General features: G+C 41.5%; 1 protein-coding gene and 1 long non-coding RNA gene across 2 annotated transcripts in view; one reads left to right on the top strand and one right to left on the bottom strand.

The window, feature by feature from the left end:
* The first annotated feature begins 5,504 nt into the window (after positions 1 to 5,504).
* LOC139185190 (uncharacterized) lies at positions 5,505 to 15,573 on the top strand. Its single transcript, XR_011568720.1, has 3 exons — positions 5,505 to 6,536; positions 7,485 to 7,559; positions 7,776 to 15,573. It is a non-coding gene; the product is annotated as an uncharacterized lncRNA (long non-coding RNA).
* JMY (junction mediating and regulatory protein, p53 cofactor) overlaps positions 14,697 to 20,268 on the bottom strand; it is an 81,485-nt gene continuing 75,913 nt past the window's right edge. Inside the window, exon 11 of the mRNA XM_070796878.1 lies at positions 14,697 to 19,980. The gene's annotated coding sequence lies outside the window, so the exon portion shown is untranslated. The remainder of the gene's footprint in view (positions 19,981 to 20,268) is intronic.

Raw genomic sequence — 20,268 nt, 5'->3', positions numbered from 1 at the left:
GATCCACTGTTCCCATCACCAATGAGGACGATTAGTATTAGTTTCCCCTCCAAAGAACTATTGAAAGAGAGTTTGTCAAGCCCAAAGTTTTCCCCAAGAGTCCTGCTGAAGATTGGCCCCTGGGGAGAATGCAGCCTTCTTCAGAGAGTGAAGAGTACGCCATGCAATTCTCCTTTTCCTCTCCTTGCTACTTACTTAATCTTTAAGCCACATATGCCGGGTTAGAAGGCAGTCACCAGTCATCATTGCTTTAATTCTCCCAACTCAGTTGGCGCTGAGCCACCTGAACAGAGAGTTGGCTGAGATTCTCCATTGAATAAGGCTCAATGGAAGGACTCAGTAAGGACTTAATGTAGCTTGGGGGCCTCAACCAGCAGCTGCTGAACACTAGCTTGGGTTCCTGCGAAGAGGGAAGCGGTCTAAACTTTCCTTTAAGCTAATGATTTGATCATCAAATCAAGATGTCTCAAACCTATAGTTCCAGTTTTAATTGATAGCATTCTGTTTGAAAGAGCAGTAACTTCAAGGGAGGAGAGTAAGAGCTTTGATTAACCACAGAGTTTGTATTGGACCCTGCACATCAAGTCATTTGGTCCTTGCAACAGTCCTGGGAAGGGCTGTCGTTCTTCACAGGGAAGCACCCAGGGACCCCAGGAAACCAGTGGTCACCCAATGTCATATAACTAACAAAGGAGGGAGTCTAGTTTGAATTCTGATGGGTGTGACTCCTGTTTTTCCTCTAAGAGGCATATTTTTCTTTGCTGACCTCAACAACGAGAGAAAAAGAAGTAGAAAGATAATCCAAAAAATGGAGTGACTGCTCACTTAAGAGGCTGTAACAAGACTGGAGCTTGGTGGCTACTGCTGGAATCTCCAGAACAGGGTCCTTAGGAAGATTCCTAAATTGCTGACCAAGACTCATTCAGTCCTTTCTGTTGCCTGATTTATCATCTGACCCCAGGGCTGTGCTGTCAGTTTGGGATTTTAAAGAAAGCAAAGCTAAGAATCCATGCAGTGCTCACACCTCCCATCTAATGCCTTGATGCCTGAAATCTTTATACACAATAGGGGAAATACATGTGAGGAAATTTGCATTCAGTGATTCAACAGCTCTCCAAATACAGCTTCCTACTCGAGCCAGGATAGATTAATTCCTGTCGACTCAGAGGAGCCTCAGGGACAGGTTTTTGGAAAACTAGACCTTGGGGCTTCTGGAAACTTGGCACTCATGCTACAGAGCATTCCTGTTCCTGCCTCCTTTTTCCTCTGGAAAGACTCCCAGGATTGCTGGTGTTGGGGTCAAATGAGGAGGTCAGTGGTAACACAGGTGACGACATAACCCTTCCACCGCCTAGAGAGCCTCCTTAGCCTTTTCCCAGATGTAGTCACTAGTAAAGAACTTCCACTTGAGCCTGACTGGAGTCCACAGATTTTAAATGAAGATTTTCATGCCACCCTGTCTAAACCCTAGGTTAGGGTTTGTTGCAGACTTGGAGAGCTGGCAGCAGCTCTTCAGAGCAAGAATAGGTAGGATTCCTTGAAAATCTGCAGCATGGAAAGCTCAAAAATGCTTTTGAGATTCAACTTCATCTCTGAGCTCTGAAAGCAACTGCATGATGATGGGGGCTTCTGCTCTCTTTGCAGAACCCAGGCTCCCTTTGAGAATTTGTAAATGTGAATTGAGACAGCTTTTCGATAAGCTGTTACTTCCTCCTCTCTATTGTTTGGGTCAAAGAATTTTCTAATTTCATTCCAGTTCTTTTCACTTTTTATGTTGTGAAAAATAGTCATACCAAGAAAGACTTGACAAATGCACTCTTCATATCACATATTCTCAAAGTATTTTTTTCTGAGAGGAATGAAAGTAATTTTACTTGTTGGGTTTTGGTCAAGTACTTACATATGACATGCTTTTTCTATTAAATACATATTTTCGGACCTACCTGATTACAGTACTTAAAATGTCACGCATCCAGTGGCATCCTGTCTAAAGTAAGATTCATTGTTACTGCTAAAGATGACTTTATAAATATCCCTTCAAGAATTATGCATGGTATTGACAACAGAAAGCACACATAAATTGATTTTTGTTAATTAGAATTTTGTTAGCCTTATGTTTTGGATTAAGAATGAGATGTGGTCAATTAATGGTTTAATTCCATTTTTATTGCAAACAAGAATGAAAAAAGGAACAAATATTTCAACACTGGATTCCTCTTGAATGAATTCATTACTAGTGGTTTTGCATCTGGTGAAGGTGTGAAATTGTGCCCAGAGTGGCATTGATCTGCTCCACTCAAGGGCCCAGTCCTTTAGTGGACAGTGCTGGCCTGAGAGAAGTGATCTCTGCATGTCTGTTAAGTCTCAGGGGCTTCTGGGGTTTGGTGAGAAGCTAGTGCTAAAAATGATTTTTTTCCACCAGATTCTAGGTGGAGAAGATATGTCATCCAGTGTAAATGATGGCTGGATCGTTTCACTCTGACAGTATGAGCCAGGTCTTAGGACTGTGCAGTTTTTCATGACGTTTCCATCCGTGAACAATTTCACACACTTGTGTTTGCCCTTCAGTGTTATTCACACACAGGACCTGCCAACAGTTTTAGCAGTCCTTGCGATTCTATTGACCCTTCACCTCCCCAGGCTCCCGTTTCCTCCCTTGCAAAAGAGGAAAATGGTCTATAACTTCTTCCAACCTCTTCTTCCATCTTTAGAATATTCAATACATTCAGGGAAGGAAAAGGTTAAGAATCATTGCCTTGAAGAAAACTCTCAAGTTTCTACTATCTAAGGGCAAAGATGGCCTGCAAATCATTTTTATTGTCTCAAAAACTTAAGACCTTTTGAAACACACACCTACCATATGACCCAGCCATTCTACTCCTAGCTGCTTACTCAAGAGAAATAAAAGCATGTCCACAGAAGAGTGTTGTATCAGCAACTTTATTCCCAATAACCCCAAGCTGGAAACAACCCAATGCCCATTAACAGGTAAATGAATAAATGAAGAGTTTTCTATCCATACAATGAATTATTATTGACCAATGAAAAGGAACAAACTGGTGCATGTGGTAACATGTATTAAGCTGAATCAAAGAAGCCAGACACAAGATTACATACGATGTATTCTGAAGAACGCAAACGAATCCATTACTGTTACAGAGGGAGGTCAGTGGTTGCTTGTGGACCGTGGAAGGAAGTGTTGTTCTGTAGTTTCACAGGCGGATGCAACTGTCAACGTTAATCAAAATGTACACTTTAAATGACTGCTGCTGCTAAGTCGCTTCAGTCGTGTCCGACTCTGTGCGACCCCATAGACGGCAGCCCATCAGGCTCCTCTGTCCACAGGATCCTCTAGGCAAGAACACTGGAGTGGGTTGCCATTTCCTTCTCCGTTAAATGACTACAACTTATGTAAATTGTTTCTCAAAGTTATCAGGGAAAATTGTTTTGTAAGCTCTTGACTGTTCAACCTGAGACTTAAAACACATAATGGGCACAGATTCGTTTTACATGGCCATATCGTCAAAAAAGGGTCAATGAACCCAAAATTGTTCTTAAACATTCTGGAAAGCCCTTGAGTTACCGAGCAGCATATGTGAATTTGTAGGAAAAGAATTTATCTTCTGTTTTCAGGTAAAGCCCGAAGCAAAGAACTGCCTTAGGAGTGATGCCAGGTGTGCAGGGCCATTGAGCTCTGCTTATTCCCAGCCCTTCTGCAGCCCTCTGAGTCCTGAGAACCAGCTGGTTCCGCAAAGGCAAGTACATGGTGGGGAACCGCTTTTTGTCTTTTTAGCAACACCGATTTCTTCCTTTACTCTGTCCAAGGTGGTGTGTGTCTACTCAGAGGTGGATTCCTTTCTATATTTTGAATGTACACTCAGAAACTAAGAGGGCTTTCCCAGGTAGTGCTAGAGTGGTAAGGAACCCACCTGCCAATGCAGGAGACGTAAGAGCGGTGGGTTCAGTCCCTGCGTCAGGAAGATCCCCTGGAGAATGGCATGGCAACGCACTCCAGTCTTCTTGCTTGGAGACTCCCATGAACAGGGGAGCCTGGTGGGCTACAGTCCATGGGGTCGCAAAGAATTGGACACTGCTGAAGTGACTTAGCACTCGGAAAGCAGAAAGCTGTAGGGCACCTTCTTTATAGGCTACATGGAGTGACCAGTTTTAGTTGGCACCACTTACAGCATCACAAGCTGTGAGATTTGGAAGGAACTTCAGAAATTCTGTCCAAATTCCCAGAGGAGGAAGCTGAGGCCCAGAGAGGGTAAGGGACTGGTCCAAGCACACACAGCACAAGCAGGACTAAAAATCACCGCTCTCCAGGAGTCTCTCCAGTGTAATGCACTGAAAAAAAGTGAAGCCTCAAATCTCTAGCCAGATCCTAAGTCTAAGCTTAATTAGCCTGTTGCACTTTTTTTTTTTTTTTTTTTTAATGAAAGCTGTAAAATTGCTGCATTCCAACTGAGAGAAAGACCACAAATTCTCAGCTGTGGCCTACTGTGAGGAAACGTAAGGATCAAACCTCAGCATGGGAGTGAATGCGAGGCATTTAGGATTATTGTGGAACTTGGCCACAATAACAAAAGCCTGTTCCGTGGTGGAAAGGACCATGTTAAATTTCCATTCTTATTGGCATTTGAAAAAAATAGAACAGAAATTATTTCTTGGGTAGAAGCAGTTTCTGTGACTGGGAAAGATTTCTTGCTCATTACTCCTCCCTTTAGTGTTCATATATTTCCCCTTGATGGCTACTGAAACAGCAGATGCTTCATACAGAGAACATTTATCACAGCAGATTCTTGATTAAAGGTTCTTCCAGTGAAGCAGTCACGGCCAAGGGAGTAAATTAGGCTTTTTCCGGAAGCTCCACGAACACTCAGTCTAACATGGCTCTAATTTCCAAACTAGAGTTTGGCAGGCCCAGGTCTCAGCAACGTCCCCAGCTGCCTCCTGTCACACCTGACCTCTTGGTGCCTGGACAGGAGCGGGGTTTCACGGGGCTGAGACCCCTCAGGGGTTGTCACACTGCTTCCCAGTGGCGCCTGGACGGCACCTGGGATGCCCCTGCTGGTTCGGGGAGATGAGCTGTGTGATTTCGCAGGGGCCTTGGCCCTGTGATTGCCTGGTGTGCTGGTAACATGCTCTTCATGTAGATTCCCCAGAAGGTCAGTTGTAGAGTTTGGTAGAATGAGGACGGTAACTTCCACAGGAAGCCTTTGGATTGTTAGAAGCTGAAGAAGCAACATCAGCGGCCCCCACTTCTGGGGCGGGGGCTCCTGGATCACCAAGCAACAGCGCTTTCTGGAACTGTTGGCAGTCGTGGGCCCCACCCTTCTGCATGGTATCGTTTTCTGGGTCCCTTTGTCTCGTCCTGAGGGCCATGTGTACCCTGGCTGCAGCGAACAAATTTTGTGTGTGGGCTTGGAGCTCGGGGTGGTGGGGGGGTTAGGGAGGTGGCAGGGGGGCAGGGGGTGGTGGGCAAAACACTGTGCCCAGCCAGCCCCTCCTCTGAGCACTGTGACATATCGCAGACACCCGTGCATCCACAGGGCATGTTGTCAGCACGCTGAAGGGTTAAATTACTTGTTGAGCGAGTGGACGGCACAAGGACTGACCTTAAATGTGGACTAATCAAACCCGTGTAATAGTGACGCAAGACATCATTGAAAAACTATGGGAGAAGAGTTGGAACTTTCTCTAGAAAAGTTCATTAATGACCATTGACAGGAAAGCCCGGCAGGCTGCATGCAGTCCAGGGAGTCGCAAGGAGTCAGACACGACTGAGCAACTGAACATCATCAATGACGAGAATAGATCATATACAATAGATTATAGATCATATATAATCTATATACAGTCATGGAGAACTGAGATGGATACTTGAGAAAAAAAAAAACAAAAAAGCTTGTTCTCCCCTCGAATTGAAATCACTCCCATCATTGAAGTCAAAGGTGAAGTAGAGAATTAATTTTCTTCTCCATTTTCCATTGATTTATTAATTGTAAAGGTAGGCTTGTGCTTACCTGAACAGGCAAGAATACAATTGGTATTTCAAGTCACTTTTACTCTTTTCATGCCCTAGTCTCTCTCACCTTAAAATATACCCTCTCTCCCCCAGTGTTTAGGACTTGACAGTTCCACTGCCATGGCCCGGGGTTCAAAATCTGTTGGGGGAACTACCCACAAGCCACTTGGCGCAGCCAAAAAATAAAAATAAACATCTACCCTTAATCCTTAGAACTGTCAGTTGATTTATCCCCTTCTCATTGAAAAACCTGTGAAAGAATTGTGGGCTCATGAATTATCTCCATTGCCTAGTTTTGTGTTTGTCCTTCAGATTTCTCCACTGTGGCTTCTATTCCCACGGCTCTGCAAAAAGTGCTCCCTCCACGATAGCCGGTAATCTCCACAGCGTCCACCCCGCGGAGTATTTCTGGGTCCTTGTCTTCCTGGAATGTTCCTTGGAGGACCATCTGAGAATCATTCTATTGCACATGAAAGAAAAACCCACTCAAATTGTGGCAGACAAAACTGTAAGTTTCTTGTATGGTTTCTTTAGTAATTTTCTCCCCTGCACTTCTCTCTTCTAGCATTAATCAGATATTGTTGTTCAGGTGCTAAGTCGTGTCTGACTCTTTGCAACCCCATGGAATTAATCCTCTAACTTTTCTATCTCCCTCTCTATTTATTCAGCTCTGAGAGTTCCTTGCCTCTCTTTTAAACCTGGTATTGCTTTTGTAACGTCTCCTATCATAGTTTTTCTGTCATTTCTTGTTCTCAGATGATTCCTTTCTATTGCAACACATTCTTGTTTCATGGATGCGGTATTTTGCCTTATTTTTTTCTGGCAAAATTAATTAAAATTTTTCCTCCTACTTCCTGAATTCTGTTTTCTGAGTAACGTTGTTTGTTGTGGTCTCTGTCCATTGTGTGGAGACATTCTGAAAATGTCCGTGACTCAAAGCCGTCTGTTCACATTCTATAGGCAGATCCTGGCAGCTCTAAAGGGATAAAGAGGCTGCAGCTGGTGGATTGGTGGCTTTGGGGCTAGGTTGACTGGGTGGGAGGCCAGCTTTGGTCATTTGATAAATCTCCATCTTTCCTCACACCCAAATATCACCACGTGCTGGTCTTTTCCCTGGGGTGATTCTGTTTCTCCAGAAAGGGATCTTCCAGACTCCTCTGGGGAGGGTGGGTGTAGATGCCTAGCTGAGGGCTGTCTCAGGACCAGGTTGAAGAAGGCACCCAGGGGCTTTGTAGTTCTGAATGTAGGTTGTAACTGCCTCCTTCAGTGCTCAGCATTACCTCTGCCCTCCTCTTGGACCTGCTATTTGAGACCACATCTTCTCTGGCTCAGTTTATCCAGGGGATGAGCCTCTAGACTCTTGCTGTGGGGGAGGAGGGCCTCGGAGGTAGGAGGGCTATTTGAGACTCCCACCATGCTCCCCCTTGTCACCTTACACTTCATCCATACCTTTCAGATTGCACAGTGCCTCCCAGTGATGCTGGCCCGTCGGGTGCTGCCAGGCCCCCAGCGTCTCCCCGCACACGTCCAGGTCAGCTTCCTCCACCCCGCTGGTCATTTACCTTCCGTACATCTGTCAAACCCTTACTGACTTTCCTTGTCCATAACTTTCTCCTCTTTTGTTTACTCCTTTGGAACTGCCATGTTAGGGCTTTAGGAGTATCAATAAACACATTTCAAGCCACCATATTTAACTAGAAGTATGTTGGCCTTCTTTATAATTTTGGATTATATTTTGATTCTTTAGGTCTGCCTTTCCACAGAAAGTTGGGAAATAGAAATTCTGACTTTTTCAGCTGCATTACAAAGCATAAACATGAAGGTAAGGATTTTGTTAATTTAAAATGTTGCCTGTTATATAACATTTTGTGTCATGTAAGTGAAATTATGTTCTCTGGAAGAAGGAAATGTATGTGGTTATGGCTGCTGTCTCAGATTATCCAGGAGCATCTGTTCTGCTCTCAGATGTCCTTGCTTCTAAACTACTCCAATCTTTGTAGTTCTTTGTGAAGTGTTTTTGTATCAGATATTCCAAATAATAATAGCCAACATGCATATATGTCAAGCATTCTTCTCTGCACTCATTTGACCCGTACAACAAGCACATGAAGTTCACATCGTTATTGTCTGTTTTGGAGATGAACAAATGGAAGCATAGAATGTAATCTGTCCAGATTCACACATCTAGCAAGTATCTCAGGAATCCTTGCTCTTAACCACGATGCTATGCTCTGTTGCAAAATCTTTTTCTTCTTTTTGATGAAGTTTCAAAAGATTTTCCCCACCTACTTCCCCAGAGGAACCTTACAATACGAAAATACCTAGAGAGATTAAAGGAAAAGCCAATTAAAAGAAGCTGTGTAGATAAGAAGTCTGAGATAAACTGGTTTTTCCACTGGAATACTACATTTGGCTCTGATTTCCTGTCAACTAATGGAAAAAAGTGAAATGTTGGATTATATAGTTCTCATTGTTTTGTAGAGCAAGCATGCAAATTATTTTGCAGAGAGAAGTTTTTGGCAACTGAATTCTAAAAGCAATTTCTAGAATTCTAAGAAAAGAACTCTACACTAGGGTTTTTTAAAACCTTTATTGGAAATATAATACATAATCAGAAAAATACAAAACATAAATGCACAGCTACTGAATTATTATAAAGTGAACCCCCCCCTCACCACTGCTCTGGCCGAAAAGAAAAGCTCAGCCCCTCAGCAGTACTTGTGCTCCTTTCTAGCCACGGAGCTCTCCTCTCCCCCACACACACGGCTCTCATGACCTTTGTGCCAGTCGCCTTTGCTTTTTGGGTTATTGTTTTACCACCTGAATAACATCCTAGACACTATGGTGTTGCTTATTTCTAAAAAACTTTTGATTGGAATCATATACTAGATAGTGTTGCTTTTAGCTCAACTTTTTGTCAGTGAGATTCGTCCAAACTGTTCTGTGAAGCTACCTTCATTTTTCCTCTACAGTACTCCATCGTATGACCATACTACATTTTAGGGGTGTATCCGTCTGTCCATTCATCAGCTGATGAACATTTGGGTTCTTGGCTATTAGGAACAATGCATCCTATAAACATCCTTGCATATGTCCCCTCCCCTGATCCAAGGATACACGCATTTCAACTGGGTCAAAGAGGGACCATCTCTTCCTTACATCCCTTCACATCAAGTTCCCTATATATGTGTCTATGTCTAAATTTCCCCACTTCATAAAGATACCTGTCACAGTGGAATAAGGCCCACCTTAAAGACCTTATTTTTAAGGTCTCCAAAAATGGACACATACTGTAAATCAGGACATAAGAATTTTGAGGGACATAAAGAAGTTGGCCTTACTAAGACAAGGAACATCCTAGGCAGAGGAGAGTTTGGGCATAGGCCCCAAGGTGATGAACAGTGATACACAGTGCTGGAGCTGAGTAAGTCACGAGGCTGATAGGAAGGACCGAATCACATTCGGCCTTGTGTCCATAGGAAGGAGAGTTGAGGTTTTATTCTAAGTCCAATGGAAGGAACAGAGGGTTTGATACAGTGGAGACACATGTCCTCAGCACTTCTGGGTAGAGAACAAGTTGGAAGGAGTAGCCTGGTTGAGAGAGGTGTATGGTCTCGACCAGGAGGGTAAGGGACAGAGAACGCAGTGGGTGAATGCCAGAGTCAGGGTGGCTGGGACTCCAACGTTGGATAAGGAGGCTGAAGGTGAGAAAGGCAGCAAGAGTACCTACAGGTTCTGGATCGCAGAACTGGATGAAGTGTAAAAACAAAAAAAAGGTAAAGCTGGGAAGACTTGTGTACAGCTGATCCTGTTCGTGCCCCCAGTTGTCTTTGCTGTATCTGGTGCACAGTGTTCTCTGAACCCAAGGGAGGCAAGGCGCCAGCCAAGAGGCTGCAGGAAAACTCAAGGAGCCGTGGGAGCTGCAGAGGCGCTTCTTCCCTCCTGGTTGGCACAGCAGCCGCAGCAGCAGGCTCACTCTCTCCTCGCTTCTCGTGGCTGAGCCAGCAGGAATGCCACTGCTTTTTAGGTGAGCTCGTACAGGCCTACAGCACAAAGCAGCCATGATGAAGTGAGCCCTGTGACACACACGTGCAGTGCTGTGTGTGAGCTCAGCTGTTACATAATCATGACTTACAAAACGCGGGGCAAGACTGAGAGGCCGTGGGGCAAGAAAACCTGACCACGCCATCTTGGCTAATTTGCTCTTTCCCTACAAGTTGGGTCCAGGTTTTAACAGAGTGGGGGTCACAGGAACCATTTTGGACATGTTATATTTGAAATGTATGAAGCATCCAAGTCAAGAGATCACTGGGCAGTTGAATACACGCAGATCTAGTATTCTGAGAAGAGATGTGGTGGTGGTTGTGGTTTAGTCACTGGTCGTGTCCCGACTCTCACAACCCTCTGGACTGTAGCCCACCAGGCTCCTGTCCATGGGATTTCCCAAGCAAGAATACTGGAGTGGGTTGCCATTCCCTTCTACAGGGGATCTTCCCGACCCAAGGATCAAACACAAATCTCCTGCATTGCAGGTGGATTCTTTACAGCTGAGCAGCCAGGGAAGCCCGAGAAGAGGTATACGGGACAGATAAAATTGGGAATCATTGAGACAAATATCATTTAGAACCATAAGGAAAGGTGAGAATAAGAAGACAGAGAAAGTACTAAGACAATGAATAAAGTCTAGCAATACTGACTCATTGCTTCATCTCAACCATCTGTGAAAACCAAAACATAAAATCAGCCTGCTTATATATAGTGCAGTGAAGGCACTGCTGGAGTTGGGGAGGTAATGCTCTAGGCGTTACCTTCTGATGACTCACCTTACTGTGACACCAAAGCTTAGAATCTCTTTGAAATTCCTAATTGAAATGGAAAAACCTTTTAGCAAGTGCTGCGTCACAGTGAAATTACTGCTGCATCTTCTTATGGCTGTTGGAAGAGTTAATCTTCTGCTTCACAAACTTGGCACTGACCCACACACTTGTAGGGGCAGGCCATCCTATTTTTGAAAAGAAATGGGTCACAAAGTGGCCTATAAGTGAGACCAAAGAATTTTTAAATTGAGATTTGACCCCCTGGAACTCTTCAACATTCACTTAAAGAAGATTCCAGAGCTTTGGGTCTTTAAAGCATGAAAAAGATAATCTTGGCCTAAAACATTTATGGGCTGTTGTTGCCAACTGGACTGCTTCCAGTAGAACCATAGTGTGGCTTCTGCATAATGTAATTTTGAATATGATTGTATCGCGAAATGCCCATGTTGGCTACTTTCCCTCATCTTACTCCTCCCCCAAGTCAATAAGGTTAACTTATTATTCTAGCTTAAATATATACTTACACACTATAGAATATCTGCAAAAAAATTCAGAGGAAGGCTTCTTATTCTAAATCTTTCATAAGAAGTTTTAGGAATAACTGTATGATTGATTCCTGCTAGACTTCATTTTCTCTCCATTGGAAAATGGTTACAAACAATATTTCTTTGTAGTTTGCAAATTTATCATCTTCAATTACACAAAACATCCGTTGGTGGAAGAAGTTCAGTGCCCTTGGGGATAAATAACTTTTTAATTGTTCTTGATAATAAACTATTCTGACAGAAATTGGACAGTAGGTTTAATTGCTTAAGGCTTTTCCTCAAAAACCAGTATTATAGACTTGCAATGACTTGATAAAAGAACTCTGAAATATTATTTCAATATAAAAGGGCTCCAGATGACCATATAAATAGACTAAGACATTTACTCAGGATTGAAACCACTCAAACTGGCTGCAGTCACTGGGAATTTTCTAGCTGTAACAGCACGTTAAGACAGGTAAGTTGCTGAGGCTGAGTCTGAGTTGCTATAGACCAAAGCGTCTACAACTTGGAGACCTCATGGGAACTGAGACATACAGTGGTCTAGGAGTTTTATATATAACCATGTGTGTGTCCCCAGGATGCTCCTCGTGGGAACTACATTCCAGGTAATGAAGTTCCTAAATCCACACAGCGTATTAGCCCTGTGTTGTGCTCAAAGCACTTCAAAGGAATCTGCTCTATAACTCATTTATGTCTTAAAGTAAGTTGCCTCTCAAGAGGTTTGAACTTAATGGTTTTTTTCTGGACTGACTTTATTTGAAGTCACATCTTAATGTCTTTGATACTGTTTTTTTTTTTTTTTTTGATACTCTGTTTTTATCCTTGAAATTTTTTAGTGATCAAGAGTTTCTCTAGCGCATCTTGACACAGGGAGACTCAGACCTGGTTTTAACCTAAAATGAAGTACTCTTCTCAGTCTGAACTGAATCCTGAGCACACTGGCACCTAACAGGGTTAGGGTGGAGAGGAAGTTGAAGATGCTGTAGGGAATAACTGAGGGAGTGGGGTTAAAGGAAAGCTCCCTGACACTTAGTAGCTGTCACCCAGACAATACCTAAATCCCTTTGTTATGCCTCAAATGACTTGTGAAGATTAGATTCTGTAGATTAGATTCCTTTTGCATCTTTGCTTTCCAAAAGAACATTTCAGACATGTGTGCAGGTGGAAAGGCATGAGCTGAGCATAAAAATGTAGATACTAGGGGTAGGCTTAGGAGACCTACAGAAAACCTTGCAGCATTGGTAAAGGATTTCCTTAACCAGCATGGAGGCAGTAGGCAAGTCCTGGCCATTGGAATGACAGGGTGGAGATGCTTCCTGGCCTGAGTACATGATGATGAAGTAGTTATCCATAGCAACAGCAAGAGCAGGTGGAAGAGGCAGGAATGAGGGAAAGGAGGAAGTGACCATGACTAGAGACAGACCCGTCTGAACTGTAGAAGAATGAGGGGGGTCAGCCGTCTGTCAGAGGTTAAGAAGTTGACAAATAGCGGAGTTTGGAGAATGAGAGTGTAAAACTGGTGAACTCTTGTGAACAACCAAGATTATTAGTTAAGATCACGAGATGTCAGCAGTGAGGAAGAACTAAGTTCCTGGTGAGCAGCCAAGTTGTGGGTGTCTGTGGAAAGAGTATCCACTTGGCAGAAGGACAGAGTGTTTGGGAAACATGATTAAATCTTCAGTAACTGTCAGAATGTGATGGAATGTCGGTGGTTTTGCATCAAAGAATTTTAAACCTCTTCCACACAGCTTCCTGCAGCAAAGAATTAATGAAGTTTCAACCAGTTTATAGAACTCAGCAAGGTCAGGATGAATGACAGCATTACAAAGGACTAAGGAATTCTATAGGGCCTAGATTTCCAGGAGAGGTTTCCAGCTGTCCAGGTAGGTCACCCAGTAAGCCCATTCCAAACCAGCCACAGCATGATTTTCACAAGGATGGACTGCCATATACTGTGTTGAGACTTGAATTAAGTCCATTCATTTGAGGCTGAATGTGATATTCTATCATTTTGGCTAAAGCACTTCTATTAACTGCATTCTCTAAACTCTCATAGAAAAACCATCTAGTAATCAAAGCCCTCTATTTCGTACACATTTATGGAGGGAATACAAAGGAGTGAGGTCCTTCCTTGGGAGAAATGGCTCCCTTAACCCTAGAGACCGGAAAAAGTGCCATTTCCTACTTGGCCCATCATTTTATAAATGAGGGCTTGGGGAAGGGAGAAGGGAAGGAAAAAAGGATGTAATACAAGAATGTGGATCTTCTCAAGCAGAGACAAGCCCTGATTAAAAATAAACAAAAACAGCCATCTACAAAAAGTCAATTATCCAAGGAGATGAAACTGACTTGGGCTATGTGGGGTAGAGAGAGGGACTGGAGCCCTTACTCAGGCCCTGGGTGGAATCTGAGACCCAAGTCCATTAATGAAGGACCATTTAGACTCGTGCCTCTTGTGTCATGGCTGCAGCAAGGCAGCATCAGCTCAGGGAACCTACTAGGCTCTAGTTCAGAGTCCTGTTACTAAATGTGAAGACAACAATCTTCCCCAACTTCAGTTCAGTCGTGTCCAACTCTGTGCGACCCCATGAATTGCAGCACACCAGGCATCCTTGTCCATCATCAACTCCCAGAGTTCACTCAAACTCACGTCCATCAAGTCAGTGATGCCATCCAGCCATCTCATCCTCTGTCATCCCCTTCTCCTCCTGCCCCTAATCCCTCCCAGCATCAGAGTCTTTTCCATTGAGTCAACTCTTCACATGAGGTGGCCAAAGTATTGGAGTTTCAGCTTTAGCATCATTCCTTCCAAAGAACACCCAGGGCTGATCTCCTTCAGAATGGACTGGTTGGATCTCCTTGCAGTCCAAGGGACTCTCAAGAGTCTTCTCCAACACCACAGTTCAAGAGCATCAATTCTTCGGCACTCAGCTTTCTTCACAGTCCAACTCTCACATCCATACATGACCACTGGAAAAACCATAGCCTTGACTAGACGGACCTTTGTTGGCAAAGTAATGTCTCTGCTTTTCAATATGCTATCTAGGTTGGTCATTAACTTTCCTTCCAAGGAGTAAGCGTCTTTTAATTTCATCCCCAACTTAGATGATCACAAACTGACTGCTAAAAACATTCCTAAACTGTATTTTCTTACAAATAGTGGTCAGGAAGAGGCAGAGATACAGAGGTGGAGAGTCTGAACCCTGCTCATCATGTAAAAACAAATGTATAGCTTGCTCCTTCTTACTAGAAAGGAAGTGACATTATATACCACCACTGTAATTTTAAACAAACAAAATGAGCTTAACTCAATAAATATCTTTTATTAAAGAAAAAAAGAATATTGTTAAGCACCAAAACTGTATGTTGTTACATTGCATGTACAAGAAGAGAAAGGTGATTGCAATACTTGGTGTACAAGTACTTAACTCTGAAGTCATGAGTGTAAAAAACATGAAATACAAAGCAACACAGTCATTACAATGCAGAAAGTTGCACTAAAGAGCAAAAGGCAACAGTCAGAGCATTATCAAAGACCTCGTAGTATTGCTGTAAATGCTTAGTTTTTTCCTCTGTGCTTTTAATACTTTAGAATGTTAACTGAGCATACTTAAGTCCTGTCAATCTGCAGCAGCTGCCATTTACAATACGTTTTGCACAGTGTCCACCTTAGTGTAACGGTGTTAAAGCCGTCCTGAAAGCCAAGCACAAGGTGCTAGTGTTCTGCCTCTGCCGTTGTAATGTTGCACAAAGCTAGTAAGTGGTGAACTGGTTTGCCACTAAAATTTTCATTTAACCGGAATGGCTAAAAGACATGTCAGTTTCATGAGCCCAAATGGGCTTTTTATTCATGCAAAAGGATTGGTAGCCTTCAGTTCTTCATAAATTATATATTATGGTTTCACACTTGGCAAGACATACAGTACAGTAAGAAATTCAATGGCGCAGTGGGGATCCTGTCCAAGTTGAGGAAGTAGCAAGTCACCTGCATGGGTTGTACTGTCTACCCTTCTTTGGTCACAAATGAAGGGATAACGTCATCTTGTGATTATGGACAATTCTTAAAACCAATATTATTAGTATTGGGAAAAGCTAGAATAACTTGTTGATAGTTAACCATAGAACATGCAAGTTTAAAAAACAAAACTTCCCTTCTTAAAACTGAACTCTTTAACCAACACCCATACCTTTTCTATACATCTCAAATCACTTTCCAGAGACTTTCCTGAACTCACCAATTGGAGCCTCTCTTAGTCACACCTGACCAGAAAACCCCAAACTTCCTCCTTACTCTCACAACAAGCTGCTTCAAGAGTCAGTATAGCGTTGGTAACATGTTTAGTGCGTCAGCCCCAGAAGCGCTTTATGCACACGCACCTCACAGTGGTGCGCTTCGTGTGTTTGGACACTTACGGATTTGGAATTCAGTCAATTAAATCCCTCCACTATCAAGCTGTACATTTACTGTGGGTAAAACAGAAATGTTTAGAATGAACATATCTCTGAAATAATTCAATGAACAAACATTAAACACACACACACACACACACTCTCACAATCCAGACTCCCTCTCTCGCCTTTTTAAAAATCCTTTGTTTACATAGATGATAGTTTAGGCAGCAATATAAACTCATTTTGTAGGAAAAACTTTTAAATTAGACTATATTTATAGGATAAAAAATACCATTGCTTCACTTTACAAAGCAATTAAGCAGAGACTCTTTTTATGTGCTTTAAATAAAGAGCACTTTGCAGCAAAGTTCAGAAATCACTACTGAATTGTTCAGTAGCACTAAATGAATGCAACATGCTCCCCAGTAAGGTGCTTCTGCTTTCTTACCGTCTTCCTTCTAAAACCAATCTTGTGATCAACTCTCTAACACTAAGCATTGTTCTATGCTAACCAATAAATGAGAAATAAATTCTGTTTAAAATGCACATTTAACTTAACTTTATATTATTTAAATTCAGTGCAAGAATTAGGTAAAACTTGTTGGGTTTCTGCTTTCACTATCAAGTGGATGTGTGATAACTGCATCTGCCACAGTTTTTAAACATTTTATAGCTGTTCAAAAAGACTTTTTACAAATAATTTGGTATTATGTATATAAATTTCAACTCCCTGATAAGGCCTGTAACCCATGAGCACTTTACAGGTTGATGTCATAGAGGTTTAAAAAAAAATTATAAAGGTTTAAAAAGAAAACCTTGTATTTAGTGAAAGAAAAGGCTTTTCTTATATACACAATGAATGCAATTTAAAAACAGTCTTAGGGAATGTATAAATTTGAATGTATTAACTGTATACTGGTCCCATTTCAAACAGAGAAAGTGCTGCCCATTCATTTTTGTTCCACTGACAGAAGAGTTTTAATTCTTAGTGTCTGCTATGGCCAAAGTATGCTTTTCAAATCTAACACATTTTATGACAGAGAGAGGTCATGCCTTGAGTTAACAAATACTGCTACATATTTCAGCTTTGTAGAAACAAGGCTTCTTTTCCCTCCCTCATTATACAGAGTAATAAATTTTCTGTGTGTCCATATAGTAAGAGAAGCCCCCGTATTTTTCACTGTGGAAATACTCCTCCATACTTACTCCTGATCAACAGTTACAGCTGTGCGTTTATAGAAATGTCTCAGTTCTGCAGTGAAGAACTAAAGAATGATTGTTTCTATGCTGCTCACAGACTCAGTAAGCCTGTAAAATATACATTAAGTGAGCAATTCTCATCTTTTAAAATTCTTTAGCCAAATATTTCTTCCACATACTGCTGCTACACTACAGTACCCTTAGGGTTTTAAATCATTAGGAATACCTTTTCTATACAGGCCTCGTTGATTATATGTACATAATTTTAGTTGTATTAGTAAAAGAAATATTTAAAATTGACAGTCAAGTGAGCAGTAACATTAACCTCCAAACAACTAAGTCACCACCTACTTGTTTCCCTATTTTAAGTATACTGAGTTGAGACTAGATTGGTAAGTTAACTTATACATTGATTCAGTATAAGCAAGCAGCTGTCTGGGGATTTTTGATATGGAAATGATATATTAACAGCAATATAACTGTCAAATAAACCACATTAGTAGTATGGGCAAATTTGGAACTGGAAACATGATCATATATAAGCACCGTCCTACCTAAATATATACAAATTTAATACTAAGGGCAGAGATGTTCATTTTTTTAGGGGCAAAGATAAAAAGGAAACCATACTTGCATTGATATAAATTTTGGGGGGCTCTGAAACTGACTTTTAATTAACATGAGGATTCAACTGGACAAACGGACTGCAGTTATCTGAAACTCTATTATTGGTGAGAACTCCGAAGGTTGATGACCTCCAGTAACATGGAATTTTGTGGAAGGAGGAACCTGAATCTGGAGGAGGGGAAGTAGATGTGTTGGAGAAAGTTGTTACCAGAGAATGGCCATTGGGGGCTGCTAGTGAGATTCTGCTTTAACCTCCTATCTTCAGGTATGAGGACAACCTTCGCAGAGTGCCAGGGTGGCTTGTGCTTACAGCCATGGATTCATTCCTCAAGGATTCACATGGATCTGAACACCCTGCATCATCTGCTAGAGATTTATTACAACATGGCTCAGGAAAACAGGTTACAGGACCCTTTTAAAAGGGAGTACTGCCTCTTGATGGAACCCCAGCTGTAACACTAAGTGGGTAGCAATTCCCTCTAGACATATTAAAGTTCCAGAGCTTCTGCTGTTAATATGACACCAGATCCTTCTGTATTTTTCTAAATGTCAATAAATGAAACAACCCCCCCCCCAAACATGATATGAACAAGCATTCAAAGGCATAAAATTGATACATGATTTAAGATTTGCAAATGTGCTAAAATATTTTTTTTTCAAATATATCCATCCAATCAATCATTAGGTTAAAAGGCATGTTTCAATGCATTGCTGAAGGTTTGTTACAAAAATCTATAACCCACCTCCACTGTAATCAGGAGACTGAGTTAACTATATTAAGTCTGTATTTCTAATATTCTCAGACAAGGTGTGAGAATGATGCTAGAATAAAGCCAATATATTGTGACAATGCTCATAGTCTCATCAATAAATATATTTTCAACATTTAAACAGATTTTTTTTTAATATAACCTGTTGACAGAAAATTATCTCCATAATTATTTTAAAAGAAATAGCATTTTCAAGTGACAAAGGTGTGAGTGTAATTTTTCTTCAGGATCACCAACACAGATACGTTGGAGGACTTTTACTCCAGGACTGCTTTCTGGGTCTAGGCTAGAGAACTGCCTCAAAGTTCATTTTGGTACATTAGCCATTCACGTACCAGTGAAGACCTGTCTTATACAGAATCACACTTACAGAGTACTGTAAACTGGGATCCAACATATCTACCTTCATTCAAGCCCACAGCAGTCCTGCTGAGAATTCATGTCGGCTCCATGCATTCTTCAGGACTCCATTACAGCAAAATCGGCACCTAGAGCTACATACATATGTTTAAAATTTTATTGACAATAACGAAGGCTGTCTCCGGAAATTCAACTCAAAGCATGTGAAGAGTGAAATGCCAGTCAAAGAGGCTTTTCTGCCTGTCTACTTTCTGCACATTTGTAGAGCATGTTTTTCTCCCACTGTGGAACATAAAAATAAAAACTTTAATGGTCTGTGTTAGCAGGACTTAAGATCTGCATCCCTACTATTGAATCCTAATTTTTGATTCTCAATAGGAAAGTCATGTTGAGTTACAGTAATCAAGCAATAGTTCAAACGAAAAGGCTAAAAATAATTTGAAATATTATCAAATTACAAAGTATTGCTTCTCATAAACAAAGCTGCACATAAAATTCAAACTATTATAAATTCACAATTATGAAGAGCTATTTAAAAGCATGGAAATTTTTACTTTGAAACTTTACAAACTGTTACATGTGTGGGCTTCTAAAAATATGCCATGTTAAATGTATCACGTTGTGGTAAACACAGTTATAGGTGTATCTCCATGGTCGTGTATCTTTTCAGATGTTGCTAAGCATCTTTATGAAAATCCCTTGGAGATGAATAATGTGGGAACTGTCAGTGCATTTCCATCTGATTCTTCCAATTCCTACCCTATAGCTATCACAATTAACTTCTTTTTCAGAGGGTCACACTATTTAAGCTGATACAGAACAAGCTCTGTATCTTGGGCAGGTGACTATTCAGTGCACTGAACGATAGATTTTAAAGCAGTCTCAACACAGCTCACAGTAGATCCGTCAACCCAGTGTTTCTTCCAACTCACAGCGACCCCGAGCTTTACTGGCCACTACAGGGATGTAAACGGGTGGACAGGTGGGGAAGGTGCTTAAAAACAGGAATCTTCAGAAGGCCGTTTCTTCGTTGCAGTCAGGAACATTGCACATCTAAAACTCATGTTAACCACCATCTACTGGAATGACTGGAAAAGTGGTAACTTGCCCGTTGTGCTTCCTTTTTCACACCACTGAGCCAATGCATTTTGGATCTAATAGAATCCAATCGTGGAACCAAATGTTTACAATTTTTCAAGAGCCAATGTTCAACTGTAGGTGTTTTTTCGTTGAGTTACCTGTGTACAGAGTAATACAGTATATTAAAAAACAATGGCCTACGAAAGACATTGTGTATTATGTTCCCTTGTATCTTTGCAAAACCCAGCATGAACAATGATGGGTTTTTTCTTTTAAATGGCCTTTTTATACCATTTGGCCATTATAAATGACCATTTATACCAGATGATGCATAGAAAACATCAAATAAAAATGAGAAACAAAATAACAGATCTTAATCACTGTTAGAAGGTTGCACATCAAGATTACTATAGTTAACACTGCTGTAATATATAGGCAAGTTGTTA

The sequence above is a fragment of the Bos indicus genome, chromosome 10 (genome assembly GCF_029378745.1).
Source record: "Bos indicus isolate NIAB-ARS_2022 breed Sahiwal x Tharparkar chromosome 10, NIAB-ARS_B.indTharparkar_mat_pri_1.0, whole genome shotgun sequence".
Taxonomy (NCBI): domain Eukaryota; kingdom Metazoa; phylum Chordata; class Mammalia; order Artiodactyla; family Bovidae; genus Bos; species Bos indicus.
The sequence above is the reverse complement of the archived record's forward strand: the minus strand, read 5'-3'. Positions and strand labels throughout refer to the sequence as shown.